At 37.8% G+C, this 7,581-nt stretch overlaps 1 protein-coding gene across 1 annotated transcript in view; it reads left to right on the top strand.

Annotated features, from left to right (window-relative positions):
• The window catches only part of LOC109064874 (protein NLRC5-like), a 203,928-nt gene that overhangs the window by 100,350 nt on the left and 95,997 nt on the right, over positions 1 to 7,581 (top strand). The window lies entirely within an intron of this gene.

Here is a 7,581-nt window from a genome sequence, read left to right as displayed (position 1 = left end):
AGTTACGTATGAGCGACTTTTTGGGGAGCCCATAGAATATTGTACATTTTCTGTTTTGAGAATCTATACACATTGACAAGCTGTTTATTTTTTTAGGCTCAGTAAGTGTGATCTAACAGGGAAAATCTAAAATTTTCCTCTGGCTTCAGTTCTCCGTTCAGACTCCAGGAGTCTAAGGAACTTGATCTGAGCAATAATAATCTGCAAGATTCAGGAGTGGAAAAGCTACTCTCTCTGTGGTGGACTGAAAGAGAACTGTAAACTGGAAAAACTCAGGTGAGTTGATGTGTAACATATTGAAGGTCTCTAGGACTTTTTGTTTGCCTTATGTTTAGCCGGGCTGTACAGTGTGACATATATGTTGCACATGCTAAGAACAAATCAGTCTGTGTGGTAAATAAATTTACTACAGTAGCATGTGTGCGATACAATTTTGCAATGTGTATGAGCCTGTTTACAAACCTGTTGTCCAACACAGATCATTTAACGATGGGATTTCACTCCAAAGTGTTTTCAGTGCTTTTTTGTGTTTTCTGAGGTTTCTCTCATATCAGGAGAACGAGGTAGAATACATTATCTTTGTAGTATCTCTATACAGTGATAAAGGCTATGTTGATTAGCATTGCATTAAATATATATGCTTGATTCTTATAAAATAACCAAGATGGATGGGTGAACATGGATAAACCATATATTGTCACAATTGTATGTTTTTCTATTTTCTCTTCATTATAATCAGTTAAAAGTCTCTATTCGTGTTTAATTCAGCTGCAGCGAGCTGAATGCCTTTGTCAATTTTTTTATGTTTTCCTGCAACATCATAAGTTAAATTACTTATGTCTCACTTTCTGTGGAGTTTGTGCATAAAGGTTCCCTCTCTGGATTCCAGTATGAATAAATCAGACATTAAATTACACATATTTACTCACTAATGCTCATAACACCCTGTTTTGGGTAAAAATATGAAAAATATATCTTCTTTCTAAAGAATCCTCTCAGGGGATGCACAGTATTTCCTGACAAAAATTAAATTACTGTTACAGATTTGTTATTTTATTTTATTTTTTAATCTTAATTAATTAAATTTTATAACAAAACCTTACACTGTAATTATTTATAGTTATAGAACCCCTGCATGTGACAGGTCACTCTGCAGTTTTCTGAGAAATCTAATGCTGCTAATAATTAAATAGCCTTATATTCATTACTGGATACACTGCTTTGTATACTATAATGAAATATTATTACAATATTAATATTTCTCATTTAGTTTATTGTTATTTAGTGATAATAATAATCATAATTATGATTGGTCACATTGATATAGGAAAACAGTTTGACCAAATTGTGCAGCCCTATAAACTAGCACAACTAACCTGCTGTTATTTATTTATTATTTTTTTCCAAATAAAGAAAAGGTTTGTGTTTCTTATTAAATTTGGATTTTGTGTGCCATGTATGGAACAATAATTTCACATGCTCATTTACATGATAAACTGCACTTGTCGTTGTTTTCAGTGATGGTAACAGATGTTTTATTCTTGTGCTGTAATTGTGTGGCCTTTGGTACAAAAGTTTCATCCTCTACAGCAACAGTGCTATGAAAAGTGAACATACAGCCCTATTCAGTTATGAGTTTCTGTTTGAAAATATATATTTATTTTTTATTTAATTGATTTATTTTATAATCGTTTATTAAGCTGAATGTTACATTTTAATACATGTTCTAGACTCTCTGAGTGTAATGTAACAGAAGAAGGTTATAAAGCACTGGCTTCAGCTCTGAGATTAAATCCTTCACACCTGATAGAGCTGGATCTCACAGGAAATGATCCTGGACAATCAGGAGTGAAGGAGCTCAGTGATTTACTACATGATCCAAACTGTCAACTGCAGACACTAAGGTGAGACATAATGCAATGATGCAAAGTATTTGATATATAGGCAATTTATTTGTAAAAATATTTAATTAATACTGTTTCTTAAAGTATATTAAAGTTTATATTTAAATTCTCTTCTCAAGGTTTTTGGGCTGCCGCAGATGAAGCCTGTCAGTATGTGACAGGAATTGTGGGTAAAAACCTGTTACTCCCTGAAGAACGAAATCTGAGTGAACGTAGCGAGGAGAACACACAGTGAAATTCCAGCACACTTCTCTAGCTGCAGGATAAACATGTAAACCTCAACACACTGAAGTGAGTACATTTTTACATTTATTATGTACATTAAAGTATCTTCAAGATATCATAATAATTAATACTCCTCATTGATCACTGAATGTTGGCATCAGTATTTTTGTGTTTTAAATTCACTCATGTTCTCATTTTAGGCTACCTGAAGTGTGGTCTACAGAGGAAAGCGGTTCAGCTCGTCGCTACAGGTCCCTAAATCAACCCGTCGAAGACTTTACATGAGCAACAATAATCTCAGGATACCGAGTGGAAGCACTCCAGATGGCTAGAAAATATAAAATGCACCTGGAAAAACTTGGGTATGTAAATTAAATTTAAATAGTAGAATCCAAAACAAACATTTTATTTGGTTCATAGTTAAAATGACCTAGTAGACCAAATAGAAAGGTACTATTCTTCTTATGTCACACTTATGCATAGTTTTTTTTTTCCTACCCGCAGAGGTGCAAAATGTTCTAATCTTGACTTTTTTAACAAGCATATGTATTGTACAATATTTTATATATTTTATAATATAACACATAGATTTTTAATAAGATTATATATAAAAGTATTATTATTATTATTATTATCATTATTATTATTATTTGTTAGACACATCCCTTTTCTGCAGACTTTCAGGAGCGTCTCACGAAGATGGTGTATAAAGCTCTGGCTTCAGCTCTGATATCAACCCTTTCACACCTGACAGAGCTGATCTCAGAGGAAATGATCCTGGAACCATCAGGATCGCAGCAGCTTACTTGAGGTACTACAGATCCAACTGTAAAACTGAGACCACTGAGGGTTGAGTGATATTAAAATAATGAGTCCAATAATTTTGAAACTTTTGCTGAAAGATTATTAAAGTATTAGTCACTTCCAATCATAAAATGTTTCGGATAATATACTCACCCCCATGTCAGCCAAGATCGTCTGTCCTTTCTTTCTCAGTGGAAAGAATTAAATTTTTGGTAGGAAACATGCCGGTTTTTCTCCATTTATGCCTTAATGGTTCCCATGGTTTTGAACTTTCAAATTGCAGTTTCATTTCAGTTTCAAAGGGCTCTAAGTGATCCCCATCCAAGATTAAGGAGCTTACTTAGCAAACGATCATCATTTGCTTAAAAAATAAATATTTATAGACTTTTTAAACCACAAAGCTCACTACACCATCTCGGCGATGCACATGCACATCGTCATACATTGCTAATCACGTGGAAAGTCCTGTGGTTAGTTCTTTGTTGTTGTTCCTTCGTAAATCCCTTCAAAATTCTCATAGATTTGTTATTTAACCTTATTTGTAAAGAACACTAATTTTCTTTGGTCACGCTTGCAGTGCTTTCTTGTGTGCGGCTTGGTAATGCCTGAGGTTTGACTCGTGCAATATAAGTGTCCTTTCTCTGTTTCTCACTCTCAGCTCTTTATTGTACAACCCTTCTTTGGATTCTTTGATTCTATCCCCACTTCTGACACCATATTTAATTGTACGTCTCAATGCAACATGTTTTTAGTCTTGGGATTAAAAGAGGTAACATTAATTGATATATAGAAGAAACAGGGAACTGAGTGCATTGGAACATGATGCGTCTCCCACTGCCCTAAACGAGAACGATTTCTTGCCCCTAAGGAACTAGTTAAACAACAAGACAAGAAAAGAAGGGAGTTAAGTGGCACTTAAATCATAAAACAAAATAAAACGAACTACCCCACTAAAGCCCAAACCCCTAAACTGTTAAAGAAAATGACAGAAAAATCTTCAATGCAAAGTGTCATAAACTAACTGAATTATACACAATCACAGCATAACAAAAAAGTGCACACAAATAACCTAGTGTGGTCGAAACATCAATATCCCTACACTTTTCAGGTATGTAGTTCACGTGTTTAACTAAACTTCTCCAATCCTTCCATGTCTTCCCAAACCATCGTTGAGCGGACAAAGACTCAAGCGTCACACATGCCTCGCATGTCCAGCTCCGTTAAAACCCCGCACAGCGTACCAAATACACATTCATTCGAGTGCACAAAACATCACATACAAAACGTCACCACTTCTCTTCCCAGGCTGACGTTCTCCTTTTTGTAAAAAAAAAACCTCTCTACAGAGCATGATTGTGAAAACATTTGTCATAATTACTAATGAGTTACTCCCAGCACAGATAGCCAACAGAATCCCAAGAAAGGCGACTACCTAAGAGCAGGCGAGAGTGAAATCAGTAGAAGAGATGAAAATCACTCCACATATGTACAGCCACAAAGGTCAAATAACATTTGGTGTTAAAAAAATTATATAATTAGTTTGTTTTTTTTCTTTACAAAATTGGATTGGATCTTTTGCCTAGTAGAGCCCTTATTCCTCAGCTGGGATTGGATAGAGCCCCTTTGAAACGCATGAACTGCGATTTGGAAGTTCAAACCATTGGGTACCATAAAAGTCCCTTTATGGAGAAATCCTGTAATTAGTTTCTTCAAAACTGAATTTTCTTTGCAACTGAGCCAGAAAGACATGTGTGCACATTGGTAGATGACTGGTGGAGAATAGTCCATCTGCCATCAGTGGTTCAGCGTAGCGTTATGAAGCGGCCGAGAGAATACATTTATGGCACTTTTTTTATAATTTCTAATGATGGTGTTCAAGGGGGGGGGCATAGGGGTTTCTATGAAAATTATCCCAAATTAGAATTTGCTTCATCTAAATCTCTTATCTATGTATTAGTTTGACCCTTTCGGTTTCGTTTTAAAATATTTAAAATCAGATATTACTGCAACCTTCATCTGTTATGCCTATACGCTTATGTGTTCGTGCTTGTGATCAAGCGGCCCTTACCATGTTTCCTCTACCAGACTATCGAAGCATATTGTTTCCTCTTACTCTGATCAAAAGACGGACAAATACACAATAGCAAATGCATTTACCTTGTTTCGGTAAACAAAATTTCTTCTCGTGTAAAGGACAATTGATTGACTATTTTAAATACTGGTTTTTTGAGGCCTGTCTAGCACTGCTACGTGATCACTTCCCCCTAGAGCGGTTATAACACTCTGCCGCTTCAGCTCTGAGACAAACACCCTCGTCACACCTGATAGAGCGGGATCCTCCACGGCGACATGAATCCTGGACGAAGTTCAGAGCACCCCCGGTGAAGGAGCTCTAGTGATTTACTTACAGGATCCCAAATGGGCAAAAACCCTCGCCCTGAAGGGGCACTGGAGGTCGAGAGATTTTAGTGGTCGTTTTAACCCAAGCACGATATTTTCTATACTTTTCTAACGTTGAATAGTTGCAGAAACTGAATTGACATCCTGCAGACTCATTTTTCTATATGCGAGGTTTGGCGTCCTGCCAGCAGCATGAAGCTGTCAGGACTCAGTGACACAGGAAATTGTACGGTACAAAACCAGTTACTGCCTGACCTGGCAACTGGACTACCCTGAGTGAAACATGAACTTAGGCAAAGACACACAAAACCATGAACAGCGGCCGCCCTTGCTCTACCTGCTCAGGCAATAACCACACTGTTACACTCATAACACACTGGGGACCGTTGAGCATGCTTTTACCTGCTCAAAATGTGGTACCATTGACATTTTAATAGTACTGGTTTACAGCTGGCTTGATAATAATATTCTTCTATCTTTATGCCTGCAATTCAGAGACACAATCAAAATTAGTGTATGTAAAAAACGATCTTGCCCATTGCTACCCAGAGACTCTATGGAATGAGTGCACACGACTGAAATTTTTAGTTGGCTAAACAAAACACAATTTAAATATATATTATTCAGGTTGTCAACAAATATTTCAGTTCCTACTCTAGAGCAGCAGTTCTTCACATTCCAGTCCTCGCAACCCCCCCCTGCTCTGCTCATTTTTTTTGCATGTCTCTCTTATCGGCGTTAGACGATGTTTTGCGTTCTATTCTGAACACTAAGCTTGTCCCCCTGCGCAATCTTCCCCACCTCACGTTGTGAGCTATCACAGGATATCCGTGATGATTCTAGGTTCGACAGTGAACCGAATGTTTACATTCAGAGTGCATTTAACCGTGTCCGAACCTGTGAGCAGTCAGCTGAATTTAAATTGTCATCTATTATTTAACGACCGGGAGTATATGCATGTCACACTTGCGGCTGTGAAGACGGCATATCTCCGCGCAACGGCATCTATCCATCGAATGAATGCTTTCCAACACGTGACGGTAAACTTCAACAGATTTCCCCTGCTCAGGGACAGTAGCGAAAAGTACCATGAACACCGTGTATGGACCATGTCAAGGGGGGGGTGCAGAAACAGGGGACAAGTTCATACATGGAGCTCACCTGCTCTAAAAGAGCCTGATTATCAGCTGAATCTAGGCCGCTGTGGTTAAACCCCACGCGGAGACTGTGCACAAACATCATGCTAGCCCAGAGCTGCCCGGTGGCCCGCGCGCAAAGCGCCGAACTGGAATGACAACCCACTGCTGCTCAGCAGGAAAAAACATGTTTGTAGAATTACAGTAGAATAATTCTTGCACAACAGTTACATTTTCATGAATGCCTGACATTCTGAGCTGCATTAATGTATAGACGTGCTTTTCAACGTGCGAAAAAAACAAACTACTGAATGGGGGACTTCAAACTTTTAACACTTCTATTGGGTCATCAACCTTAGATACTCGATTCATTGGTTTTGTGTTCTACTCTTCTGTCTATCAGTCTGTCGTGGAATGCAGTATACCAGAAAGAACACAGTGGTCTCATCCTGACTTCAGCTCTGAAAACACAAACCCATCAACCTGAGGAGCAGACTGAATCTCAGTGAGGAACTATGCTACAAAACACAGAGGAGAAGGAGTGAAGATTCTTATGTGCCGTAACAGAAGGATTCCACCTGTAAAACTGTAGGAGACTGAGGGTTGAGATGAGCTGAGGAAAAATGTCTTTCAATTATTTGTGTTTTTATTTTTTTTTTTGGTGATATGGTGAAATAAAAATGCTCTTCCTCTTCCCTTTGTTTATTTTTTTGTTATGAAGTTTGCTTCTCCTCTTATTTTCTGCTCTCCTTTCTCAATGCAGGTTAAGATATCGTGAGTGATATTGACAAATGAAGGGTGCTACTGTGGCTCTGACTTCCTCATCTCTTGCAATCAACCCATGTCACACCCTGAGAGAGCTGGACCTGAGTGTGAAATCCACTAGGAGTTGAAAAACCCTGGCTATGAAGTTTGGCCTTGCTGAGAGAACCCAGAATTCAACGTGGAACAATCACATACGAGCGTTAGACTTACACGCTTCCTTACTGTTTTTTAGGATGTATTTAAAGACAACAACAACTCAGTGTTACACATCGATTTATAGTCACTGCACATTCTGGATATTTCCCTCAAATGATCACGCTTGTTAATTACGGTGTTTAAAACATTTT

The sequence above is a fragment of the Cyprinus carpio genome, chromosome B21, assembly GCF_018340385.1.
Source record: "Cyprinus carpio isolate SPL01 chromosome B21, ASM1834038v1, whole genome shotgun sequence".
NCBI lineage: Eukaryota > Metazoa > Chordata > Actinopteri > Cypriniformes > Cyprinidae > Cyprinus > Cyprinus carpio.
The sequence above is the reverse complement of the archived record's forward strand: the minus strand, read 5'-3'. Positions and strand labels throughout refer to the sequence as shown.